The sequence below is a fragment of the Dasypus novemcinctus genome, chromosome 3 (genome assembly GCF_030445035.2).
Source record: "Dasypus novemcinctus isolate mDasNov1 chromosome 3, mDasNov1.1.hap2, whole genome shotgun sequence".
Lineage (NCBI taxonomy): Eukaryota > Metazoa > Chordata > Mammalia > Cingulata > Dasypodidae > Dasypus > Dasypus novemcinctus.
The window spans coordinates 44,118,044-44,131,256 of NC_080675.1; positions in this window are offsets into that span (position 1 = coordinate 44,118,044).

Sequence of the window (13,213 nt, forward strand, 5' to 3'; positions counted from 1 at the left end):
GAGTCCTCAATATCTCAGACTGTGACCTTATTTGGAAACAGGGTCATTGTAGATGTAATTAGTTAAGATGAGATCATACTGGAGTAGGGTGGGCCCCTAATCCAATATGGCTGGTGTCCTCAAAAGAAGAAGAGACAAAGTGAGAGAGACACAGAGGTGGAGAAAGTCATGTGAAGACGGAGCAGAGACTGCAGTGTGCAGCTACGTGCCACTGAACTCCAACAACTGCCAGCTACCACCAGAACCTAGGAAGAGCCAAGGAAGCATTCTTCCCCACAGCCATCGGAAAGAGCAAGGCCCTGCTGACACCCTGATTTTATATTTCTAGACTCCAGAACTGTGACAGAATTAATTTCTGTTGTTTTTCACCATCAGGTTTGGTATAATTTGTTATGGTAGCCCAAGGAGACTAAGATGCTGTATTAGTCAGGGTTCTCTAGGGAAACAGAACCAACAGAAGATATCTGTAAGCAGTATGAGATTTTATGAAATTGTCTCACATGAGCATGAGGATGAACAAGTCCAAATTCCGTAGGGCAGGCTGCAAGCCAGGGGCTCTGATGAAGGTCCTCATTGAGCTCCCCACAAGATGCTGGTGGCCCAAAGTAAAGATGGGAATTCTCTCTCTGAATGCTGAAATCATTTCTCTTTTTAAGGCCTTCAACTGATTTGATGAGATGTGACTCATTGTTGACAGCAATTTCCCCAGTTGATTGTAGATGTCACCAGCCATCTATGTAATCAACTCACTGATGACTAAAGTCCATGAAATGTCCTTGTGTTACAATTAGCTCAGTGCTTGCTTGACAAAACAACTGGGCAGCAATACCTGGCCAAGTTGATGCATTAGCCTAACCATCACAGATGCCCTGCCTCTCAAAAAAACATGATTCCAGTTATGCCTGATAGATGGATTGCTTATAATATTAACAACAATGGGTATGTCTTGAATATAAAGATATGGGAATAAAAAGGGATACTCAGATCTGTTTTTGTTTACTTGTTATTTAAAATTTTATTTACCAATAGTCCACATCCACCAAACATATACTTTCCCTATCCCCCTTCCCCCAGTCCCTTGCAAATTCTAATCTGATGTTTTTATTCATGTATTTTTAAAGGTGTTTCTGATTGAAATGATTGGTATGTTTAACTGTGTAGTTTGGATAAACATTGTTGCAAAGGATTCAAAAGTTTGTCACAATTAATTCCAAATATAAGATGAATTTTACTCCAAATGAAAAAGACTTTGATTTAATAAGCAGGAAGAATTCTAGATTTTTCTGAGTCTACAAATATGATGACTTATACATGTAAAGAATTTTAGTTCTATGGCTATGCCTTGCCCTAATTTTTGATATAGCAAAGTAAAGTACATATGCTATGTCATACTAGCCTAGCCTATGTTAATAAATATTATCTAAATATTTTTCTTATTTGGGGAGATTTGAGGTAAACATTTCAAATTCTATCTAAGGAATTTGTTTGCTCCAATTGCAAATAGTGCTGGTTATTTATTAATGAATCAATAGTCAGTCTGGCAAGCTAAGGGTTCTAGACTGTGAGCTGTTATTCTTTTTGCGTATTTTAAAGTAGGCCTGTTTGTTTTAGTCCAGCTATCTGGCCCAGCTCTCTCTCCTATGTCTTCAGGAAATCCTTGTCATTTCTGTCCTAATAAACTCTGGGAGAAGTGCAGGCAGATCCCTATGTAGCAGCAGCAGCAATTTTCTCTGAAGAATCTCTTCATCACATCTTCTGTCCATTCCACACTCTGACTCGTTTTTATACCCTTTGTCTTGCTGAGGGGGGTCCAAGAATCTTGGAACCTGTGTTCAACTGATCAGTTTCCTTTGTAAGATCATTTCCTGTCTCACACTCACTTTGGTAATTGAAGTGCCTGAGTCCCATTTTAATACCCTGTTCCTTTTCTTCATTGATACGTCAATCTGGGCTGTATCATCAAACTAGGATTCCTAGAGCTTGCTAAATGCTTGGGAAGCAAGCACAGTCCCGTGTCATGAGCACATAGAATTTGTGCTATCCAATATGGTGGCCACCCCCCACATATGGCTATTTAAATTTCAATTAATTAAAAGTAAATAAGATTTAAGTCCTCGGCCATATCACCCACATTTCAAGTGCTCAATAGCTACATGGAGCTAATAGCTACCTTACTGGAGAGTACATTTCCATCATTGTAAAAAGTTGTATGGGACAGAGCTGATTTAGATGGTCACTGCCATGAGAGTTAGTTTGTAGAGGCTTCCCAATGTTCACAATTAAGACTCCATCTACAGGCACTAAAGAGACTGAGATAGTAACTTTTTTGTAGCCTTTGGCTGCAGCACTGCAGAAAATGTCCAGATTCTTTGGCAAGTGTCATGTGCATTAGTAGATTTTGATGTCTTTGTTACTTGCTTTTAAATCACTACTGTCTGTTTGATATCATCCATCAATGTATGTAGTCTGCCTAGAGGTGGAAGTTGGGATCTAGGCCTGAGAAGAGGGACAGAGGATGAGGGGTCTCAGGAGTCCACCTATAGGCCGAAGGCCATTAAAAATTGGTAGTTTCAGCAAAGCTCAAATTTTATGGATTCCAAGAAAAATGTCTTCCCTACCATGGTGCAGAAATTTTTCTGGTTAATATGAGAATCTGGGGATTATTAGATTTGACTTGAGGATTTTAATTTTACACCTTCCTGAACAATTAATTAATAAACCTAGTGTGTGGATTCTTGCACTTTAGGCTGTGGATTTTTCCCATTATGAGTAAAGGAGATTTATATTCATGTTTCAGTGAACACATACGAATGAGTTTATGTTTTGAGGCATGCCAAGCTAGATCAGATCTGAGCAATGCATCATGACCAGGCAACATCCTGGAATGATCACCACACTATTATTATATAGTACTTTGACAAAATGCTTGAGTGAAAAATGGCTTTGGTCTGGGAAGTGGCCTTCTGAGGGCAACCCATCAGAACCAGTGCTCAAGGAACCTGTGTGAGCTGTGAAAACTCTTTATAACCTGGAGTACAGACAGCAGTGAGGCAGTTCTGCTGAAGCATGTGGGCTTAATGGTCTCAATATTATCAACCTGAGTTATTAGGCTGTTCCAAGGCTGGTGGTGGTGCAACATCTGATGGCAGAAGAGGAAGTCAAGGTGAGAAATGTGAGAAGTTCCAGTGGTGAATCAGGGAGACCGCACTAGACATAGGAGAGCTGGGCTTGGGAAGGCATGGTTTCCCCGGAAACACAAAAGTCTTTTAAGAAAGATCATTAAACCAATGAGAGCAAGAAGGAAATGACCCTAAGAATCACTTAGAGGCTGATAGATGATTGAGAGGTGGTTGTATTTTTTTCTGAGATACAAATGCAAAATGATCAAGTTGGCTGACTTTCTAGATAACATCTAACAACAGCAGCCCCTTCTTGCCATGTTTTATTTTAGAAGCTCAAAACTTTTCTCTGCCTCTTTTGGGCATATGGAAATACAGATAAAGAACATGATTGCTCTTGGAGAAGTCCAACAATAAATCAGGTTGTATGCTGAAGGATTTTTTTTCTTTTTTGCTTGTTTATTTCTTTGAGAGAGATTGTATGTCAGTATCTGCCTGGAGGAAGCATTGGGAACACACTCCTGTCAGGTGTCTCTAAGTTTCTACTTAACTTGGGGTGGTCAGACCAGAATTGATGGATGATTCTACGGATATGACATAAAAACCTGGAGCCTGAGTCAGAAGACCTGATTTTGTTATAAAATCCTTCTTACCTGATACAAAAGCCTATTGCCCACATTCCTTTTTGGGTTCTTTCATATTTTTGTCTTCCTATTTCCATTGGGAAATTGAAAGATTTCTATTTCGTATTTGCTGTATTTTTATTCTTATCATACTGATTTTACACCTGGATTCTGAATCCCAGGATCTCTCAAGTCTCATATCCTCAAATGGAATCTATGCGCCACTGATGCTGAACATCTGCTTCCAGAACTGTCAGAAAAAGGACTCTGCATTTGCTATGAACACAAACTTAAGCTTATTCTCCTTATTCTAGTATTTTGGGAACACCAAAAGAAAAGATAATGGGCTTACACCAAATGTTACTTTAGTCCTTAGTTACAACTATTTTATGAACTTTTATTGTGGTCATTAGCCTATGATGATTATGAAAATATATCAAGCACTCTTTCCTCAAACAGCTTGAACATTAATTAGCAAATGAGCAAAATGAAAACATAAGCAAATGAAAAACTGAAAAATTAAATATTATAGCTTTTAATAGCATCAATGTATTAAATATCTAACGTGTGCCAGTTGATTTACATATATTATTTTAATCTTCAGAATTATCCTACAAGGTATGATTATCCACATGTAACAGATGAGAAACCTAAGTTTTAGAAGGTAAAGACATTTTCAAAGTTCATTCTGCTAGCAAATGGTGGAGCCAAGTCCTATCTTCAAAGACTGAGCTCTTATTTTGAAATATATTACCTTTATATTTGTTCATTTTAACAAGGCTAGAGATTATCATGATTCAGAATATAGATGCTGTGATAGTTAATTTCATGTGTCAGTTTGGCTAGTTTATGGTGTCCAACATATGCTTAGTTTAAATAATAATAATAATAATAATAAAGAGTTATACGGAATTCTCAAGAGGGAAAATGTTCTGTAGCCTGGGGTGATTAGGGAAGACTTTGTGTAGTGGTAGAACGATTTGATCAAAGATCCAAAGAATGAGTAGGATTTGGTTAGGAAGAGGAAAGAGGGCCAGGCTACTTGCAGGGAGACTTGCTTGGGCCATACTATCCTGGAGTGGGTTTGATGGGTACATTTGGAGCATAGCTTAGTTCTTTCCCAGTTCCAAATGACAGGCCTCTTGGGGTTGGAGAAGCTCTGAGAATAGGACAGAGTTATGAATCATAGTCTCATGGTTGGCTTACCTCCCAATGACTAGGTCTGGAAGGATTTTCCTACGCTGTTGTCCTTTGTGACCATACCCTAGATGAATATTGATAGAACAACTTTTCTGAATGTCAAATAGTAGTAGTGCAAGTTCTGGGGCTTTATAGTTGCCTTAGGGATGAACAGTTCCTAGGTGTTGAGGGATGAGTTGTTGAATTACTCCTGGCACCTGTAAATGTCAACCTTATTTGGAAATAGGGTCTTTGCAGAAGTTATTAGTTAAAATGAGGTTATAGTAGATTAGGGTGGATCCTAATCCAAAATGCCTGGTGTCCTTAAAGAAAATGGAAATTTAGGCACATGTAGACATGCAGACACATGGGGAAGACAACTGTGTAAAGACAGAGGCAGAGTTTGGACTTATGCTGCCACAAGCCAAGGAATGTCTAGACCTACCAGAAATTGGAAGAGGCAAAGGAGGATACTTCCCTGGAGACTTCAGAAGGAGCATGGCCCTGACAACACCTTGATTTCAGACTTAGAGGCCTCAGAACAATCAGAGATTAAATTTCTGTACTTTTAAGTTACCCAGTTTGTGGTACCTTGTTAGTTTCTTTAGATTTATAGTTTCCTTAAAGACTCTTTGGGCTTTTGATCTGTCTCTCTGTGTCTGATCCAGAGCCAAACATCTTATCTACACAGAGTTTTTGTGCTTTGATGTCTTCCAGGTTGTCAGCTTAATAGTTTCTGGGTACCACCAGTAGTCCTATACCATAATACAATCTTGCCCACCTTCATCTTCACAACTGCCTCAAGAAGTGGGTACTATCAATAACCTGATTTCACAGATGTTGAAACTGATAATTAAAGTTAGAAACCACAGTAGAAGAGCCCAAAGTCTTCAGGATTCTCCTTCCTCTCTAGGTCAAACCAGGACCTGGCACGTATGTTCTCCAGGGCTCCCCAGGTATTCCACACTGTCCTTGTCCATTTTTTCTCAGCAAATCCTTTGCCTGTGCAGCTTCTTTTACAGCATCCCACTGCCCTTGATCTGAGAAGCTACATGGGTGCCTCCTGACTCAGGGATCCTCCTCTTTTGAAGTGGCTGATAGTGTGTGAAGCCTCACAGAGTGTACCTGGCCCCTGAGCCTGTCAGAGCCACAGGGAATAAATCCCCTCTTGGCCCAGCAGTAATCAGCTCACGCCTTGGAGCATGAAATTTGATTAGCCCTTTTATCCCGGCTGCATCACTTGGACTGTTATTATGGGCTGTAAAATTTCCTGAGCCCTTACCTCTTCCTCCACTGTCAGTGTGACCCTGGTGTAGGACTCAATGACCTCCAGAACAGTAGTGGACTGGCTGTCTACCAAGGGAGGAGCTTGGCTCTTTTATATTTCTATGAACTTGCATATTATGCAGACCAAGGTAATGCTATAAGGAAAGGGAGCTAACTTCTCTGGGAAACCCTAATGGTCACTGAAGGTGTTTTGTTTTGTTTTTTGTTTTATTGGGTTCTTTTTCTCCCATCGTTAGTATGCCATTTAAATGGAAAAGGGAGATGGTTTAGGTATGTGTAGTAGGACATGCTTACTGTATTTGCAGTGCTAATTCTGTTCCAAATTATAAAAAGAGCCACATTTACACTGTAGCAATGAGTTGAGGGTCTGTATCTGGTATTAGCATACAATGATCCTAAATAGATTTGCAAATTAGAATAGTTAAAAACACATATTCCCGGGCTGTTTGAATCCATAGTTCTGAGAATTCAGCCCAGGAATACATTTGGATGACTTTGGACCAGGCTTACACACTGATGTCAAGGAAGGCTTGCTGCCTGATCTACCTCCATTTGAATGCCCTGAGGATCAGGCTGGGGTATACTGGCCTAAAGATGCCTTCACAAGCAACAGACACCCATTCAAGCTTGAGTAATGGCAGTTTATTTTTAAGGATTCAACAGGGCCTTCAAAGGCCGGGAGACAGAGAGGCCAAAGATTAGAATTAAGAATTGAAAGTCTAAACATAGGCTGCCCTCTTATCCCTCGAGAACCACAGGGCCTCCCCCTTCATTGCTTCTCCCTGCTTCCTTTTCATGTGTTTCACTCTCTACCTGTGCATGACCCAAACTCTGCAGGTAGATATCTACCACACTCTGATTTTGGTGTTTTGTAACCCAAATTCTTGAGAAATAAAGGAGATTGATCATTGGCTTGCCAATGGTCTGGCTTCTACTGTGTCCTGGGTTCACTCTAGGTCAAACTAACTGGACATGAGGAAGCAGTATTAGTTAGGCAGCTAGAGGTCCCCTTTTCCAGGGGTCTGAATATACAGGCACATTGACCACCACGTTGATTACACCACAATGCTATTTTCATGAAAAACATGACTCCTACATGGACCAAAAGCAATTCTTCCTGCAGTCAAGAGGCATGGGAGGTCAAGACAGAATCAGTTGTCTTTATCAAGTTGCTGTTCGTTCATTGATATATTAAACAAGTATTTATTGGGTACATACTAAGTGCTGGGTACTCTTTGGGAACCTAATACTGTTTTAGGAACTTGGGATTCTTCGGTGAACAAACAGACAAAGATATGTGTTTTCAAGGAGCTGCATTTTAGTGGGGTAAGGTGAAGGGAAGATGGACAAACACAATAAATAAGTAAATTATGCAGTATGTTAGAAAGTGATTAGTTCTATGGGGTAATAAAGAGGAAATACATCAGAATAAAGGAGTCCACGAATGCCAGAAGGGTAGTTTGTAATTTTAAATAGGGTAGTCAGTATGATCTCATTAAGAAGATGTTATTTGAGCAAAGATTGAAGGTGGTATAGCGATATGAAGGGAGAGCATTCTAAGCAGAAAGAACAGACTAAGAAAACTCTCTAAGGAGGGAGAATGCCAGTATAGCTGAAACCGGTAAATGCAGATAGAGGGCCATGTGGTAAAAGTGGAGGTCATAGCACTTTGTAGCCATTGTAAAGACTTTGGCTTTTATTTTGGTTTTAAGTAGAGGGTTGACATGATCTGACTTATTTTTTAAATTAATTTTGTTTTAAACTTTTTATTAGGGGAATTTTAAACAAAGAGAAATAGGCAGCAGTATTTTAAAATCCTCATATACCCATCATTCAACTTTATAGTTACCGACTCATAGACAATCAATTATATCTGTACCCCCATTCCTTTTTCTTCCTCTCTGAATCTTATATATATATAATATCATTTAATCAGGAAACATTTCAATTAGTAAATTTTTATTTGAAGTATAGTGTACATACAGTGAAGTAAAGCTTCATGAATATTGCAATCACCATCCAGATCAAGACATAACACAATTCCAACACCCCAGAAAAGCCCCTTGTCATTTCCAGTCCATAACCACCTACCAGTATTAACAGGAGTCACTATTCTGACTCCTATTACCACAGATTAGTTTTGCCTGTTCTTAAATTTCTTATCAAAGGAATCAAATAGTATGTAGACTTTTGTGTCTCCGCATTTTGTCTGTGAGATTCAGTGATGCAGTTTTGTGTAGTGGAAATTTATGATTTTTCTTTCTGTATAATATTCCATTTTATGAGTATACTACTCTTTATCCATTTTCCTATTGATATTTGGGTTAATTCCAATTTTTGCCTACTATGAAAATTCTTATGTGTGTCTTTTGGTAGACATATATACTCATTTTTCTCTGATATATACTTAGGAGTACAATTGCTGAGTCATAGATTAGGTAAGTATTTAGCTTTATTAGATATTTCCAAAGTGGTTGAACTGATTTCACTGTTTCCTGAAATGTGTGGGGATTCCAATTTCACCACATACTCATCAACATTTAGTAGCCTTATTTTTAAAGTTTTAGGCATATTGGTGCATTTTCCTTTTGAGCAACTTCTCATATGCTTATTGGCCATTTGGAAATAGTCTTATGAAATGCCATTTTGAGGTTTTCCCCATTTTAAAAATGATTTATTTGTTCATTTTCTTATTGTAGGAATTATTTATTAATTTTGAATACAAGTTCTTGGTCATATATTTGTATTGTGAATATCTCCTTTCAGTATGTGGCTTGCCTATTAATTTTCTCGATGTGTTTTGATCAACAGTAGTTCTTAATTTTAATGAAGTAATCATTTTTTCCTTTCATGTCTAATGCTTTTTGTGTCCTACTTAAGAAAGATTTATGGGAAGTGGACTTGGCCCAATGGATAGGGCGTCTGCCTACCACATGGGAGGTCCGCGGTTCAAACCTGAGGCCTCCTTGACCCGTGTGGAGCTGGCCCATGCACAGTGCTGATGTGCGCAAGGAGTGCCGTGCCACACAGGGGTGTCCCTGCGTAGGGGAGCCCCACATGGAACGAGTGCACCCCATAGAGGAGAGCTGCCCAGTGCGAAAGAAAGTGCAGCCTGCCCAAGAATGGCGCCACACACAGGGAGAGCTGGTGTAGCAAGATGACGCGACAAAAAGAAACATAGATTCCCGGTGCCACTGAAAAGGATAAAAGCGGTCACAGAAAACACACAGCAAATGGACACAGAGAGTAGACAACTGGAGGGGAATGGGAGAGAAATAAATTAAAAAAATAAATCTTTTTTTAAAAAAAAAGAAAGATTTACTAACCCCAAGATTGTGAAAATATTAACCTATGTGTTTTTCTAAAAACTTTGTGGTTTGGTATTTCTCTTTAGGTTTATGATTCACCTTGAGTTCATTTATGTATAAGGTGTGAGGTAGAAGTCAGAGTTTTTTCCCATAGGATATCTGATTGCTCCATCACCATATTTTGTAAGGACTATCCTTTTTCCACTGAATTACAGGGACATTATTTTTGTAAATCAAGTGACCACATATGAGAGGGTCTACATTTGCACCCATACCACAAGGACTTAATTGCTATAGTTTTATATTAAGTACTGAAATCTGGTAATGGGAAGTCCTCCAAATTTGTTTTTCTTCTTCAACATTGTCTTGATTATTCTGGATTCTTGGCATTTTCATAAAGTTTAGACTCACTTTGCCAATTTCCACAAAACAATCTTGCTGAGATTTTGACTGGGATTTAATTTTGTCAGACAAAAATGGATACCTTAACAATGCTGAGTTTTCAAATCAATGCACATGTAATATTTCTCTATTTATTTAGATTTTCTGTAATTTCTCTCAGCAGTGCTTTATAGATTTTAGGTTAGAAGTCTTGCACATGTTTTGCTATACTTTTACTAAGTATTTGATAATTTTTGATGCTATTGTAAATGGTTATTTTTAAATTTTGTTTTCCAATTACTTATTGTGAGTAAATAGAAATAAAATTAACTTTGTATCCAGTGACCTCCTGGCTTAATACACTTATATGACAGTTTGAATCTTGTGAATCCCAGAAAAGATTATGTTCTTGAACTAATCCATTCCTGTGGGTGTGGGGCACTTTGATTGCATTAAATTCAGTTAAGGGGCTTTTGATTATATCATTTGATTAGATCCCTTTGGGCTTTTAAAATAACTTTTATTTCAAATTTAAAAAAATAAAGAAAAGAAAATTCAGCTTAACAAGTTGTGGAAACATTACTCTTAAAAAGTTCTTTCCAGGCACTTTTTTTTTTTTATTATCACTATAATTTTTTTTTTTAGATTTTTATTTATTTATTTATTTCTCTCCTCTCCCTCCTCCCCCACCCCCCATTGTCTGTTCTCTGTGTCTGTTTACTGCATCTTCTTTGTCCACTTCTGTTGTCATCAGCTGCATGGGAATCTGTGTTTCTTTTCGTTGTGTCATCTTGTGTGTCAGCTCTCCGTGTGTGAGGTGCCATTCCTGGGCAGGCTGCACTTTCTTTCCCGCTGGGTGGCTCTCCCCACGGGGGGGCGCACTCCTTGGGGGACACCCCTGTGTGGCAGGGCACTCCTTGCGTGCATCAGCACTGCGCATGGGCCAGCTCCACACGGGTCAAGGAGGCCCGGGGTTTGAACAGCGGACCTCCCATGTGGTAGACGGATGCCCTAACCACTGGGCCAAGTCTGCCGTTTCCAGGCATTTTTAACTCATCTAATTCCAATTACTAATTCATTAGATTCTCTAGTGTTCAGAAAGATATACAGATAATAAATACAGATTAGTTAAATGACATAGCCAAAGTCTCCTCATTAAATGAAAAAAATGCTTAATCGTATTCATATCTCACGGAACCAAACTCCATATTCTTTTTTTTTTTTACCTTTAGCATTAATATAGTACCAACTTTGCTTTTGCTACAGAATCATTACAATATTGTTGGTAACTGTAGTTCATAAATTATATTAGTTATATGTTTCCCTTGTATCACCACACACTCTTTTTTTTTTTAAGCATGTTTTTTTAATTTTTTTTTCAAGATTTTATTTATTTATTTAATTCCCCCCCCTCCCCTGGTTGTCTGTTCTTGGTGTCCACTTGCTGCGTCTTGTTTCTTTGTCCGCCTCTGTAGTAGTCAGTGGCACGGGAAGTGTGGGTGGCGCCATTCCTGGGCAGGCTGCTCTTTCTTTTCACGCTGGGCGGCTTTCCTCACGGGCGCACTCCTTGCGCGTGGGGCTCCCCCACGCGGGGGACACCCTTGCGTGGCACGGCACTCCTTGCGTGCATCAGCGCTGTGCATGGCCAGCTCCACACGGGTCAAGGAGGCCCGGGGTTTGAACCGCGGACCTCCCATATGGTAGACGGACGCCCTAACCACTGGGCCAAAGTCCATTTCCCACCACACACTCTTAAACCCTGTCATAGAAGAACATTTCTCTCTATATACTATCAACCACCATCCTCATCCACTGCCAAAATCATTGTTCTCTATTCCCAATATTATCCTTCAATTGTCTTCCAACTAATATTAATCTCTCTAGACTACTCTTTTCAGCCACATTCATGTCCATAAATCAATTGTGTTTGTTACCTTCATTATAATATGTTAACCATCAAGTCCAACCATTATCACATATTTACATTTGACCTTATTAAACATTCTACATATATCCACCATCATCTTCCCCTTCTTATCCCATATTCCATCTCCTACCAATCTTCACTACATAGTCCACTCTGTAAGTCTACTCATTGTATTTAGTTCATATCAATAAGCTCATACAATATTTGTCCTTTCGTGCCTGGCTTATTTCACTCAACATAATATTCTCAAGCTTCCCTCATGCTGTCATGTGCTTCCCCAATTGATTTCTTCTTACATCTGAATAGGATTCCATCATATGAATATATCACATCTTGTTCATCCATTCATTAGTTGACAAACACTTAGGTTGTTTCTATCTTTTAGCAACTGTGAATAATGCTACTATAAACATTGGTTTGCAACATCACTTTAGGGTTTTTAATTGGACTAGCCAGTGAGGTGTGACTCATGTTGGGTCTCTGCCCTCTTTCTGGGTCTTATATAAACTGAGACCATACCCAGAGAAAGAAGAGATACAGAGAAAGGGAGCACTACCACTTTGACCCTGCCATGTGTGAGAGAGGACTCCACAGTTGCCTACAGTTGCAAAAAGAGAGAGAAGTCCTGAGAGGCTCAAGGAGATGAGGCCCAAGGAGAGATGCTTGATAATGATAAATCACAGCTGAGCTCTGGGAGACCAGTGAACCTGGAGGGGAAGGCAATGACTTTGTCAAAGATCAGCCGCCATCTTAACTTGCCATGTCACAGGATGGAAGGATCACCAGTGGCTGACCTTGGTGAGAAATCATCTCTGATGGTGCCTTGATTAGGACATTTCATGGCCTTGGAAATGTAAGCTTTTACCTCAAATAAATTCCATTCATAAAAGTCACCCCATTTCTGGCATTTTGCCAGTTGGTAGCCTAGGGCAAGCTAAGACAACTTGACTGTAATAGTTTGTAGATTCTTTTGGATTTTCTATGTGTATAATTATTTCATCTGAGAATAAAAACAGTTTTACTCATTTCTTTCTGATATTTAAACTTTGCATTTCTCATTGCACTGGGTAGGATGATTGTATTAGTCAGTCAAAGGGGTGCTAACGCAAAATACCAGAAATTGGTTGGTTTTTAGAAAGGATATTTATTTGGGGTAGTAGTTTACAGATACCAGGCCATAAAGCATAAGTTACTTCCCTCACCAAAGTCTATTTTCATGTGTTGGAGCAAGATGGCTGCTGAGTTTCGCTAGGGTTCAGGCTTCCTGGGTTCCTCTGGGCTCAGCGCCTCTAGTTTCTCAACAAGGCCAGCTGTAGACTATCAGGCGAATGGCTCTGTCTCTCTCCCTGGGGCTCCAGCTTCAGCATCAAGCTCCAACATCAAAATCCA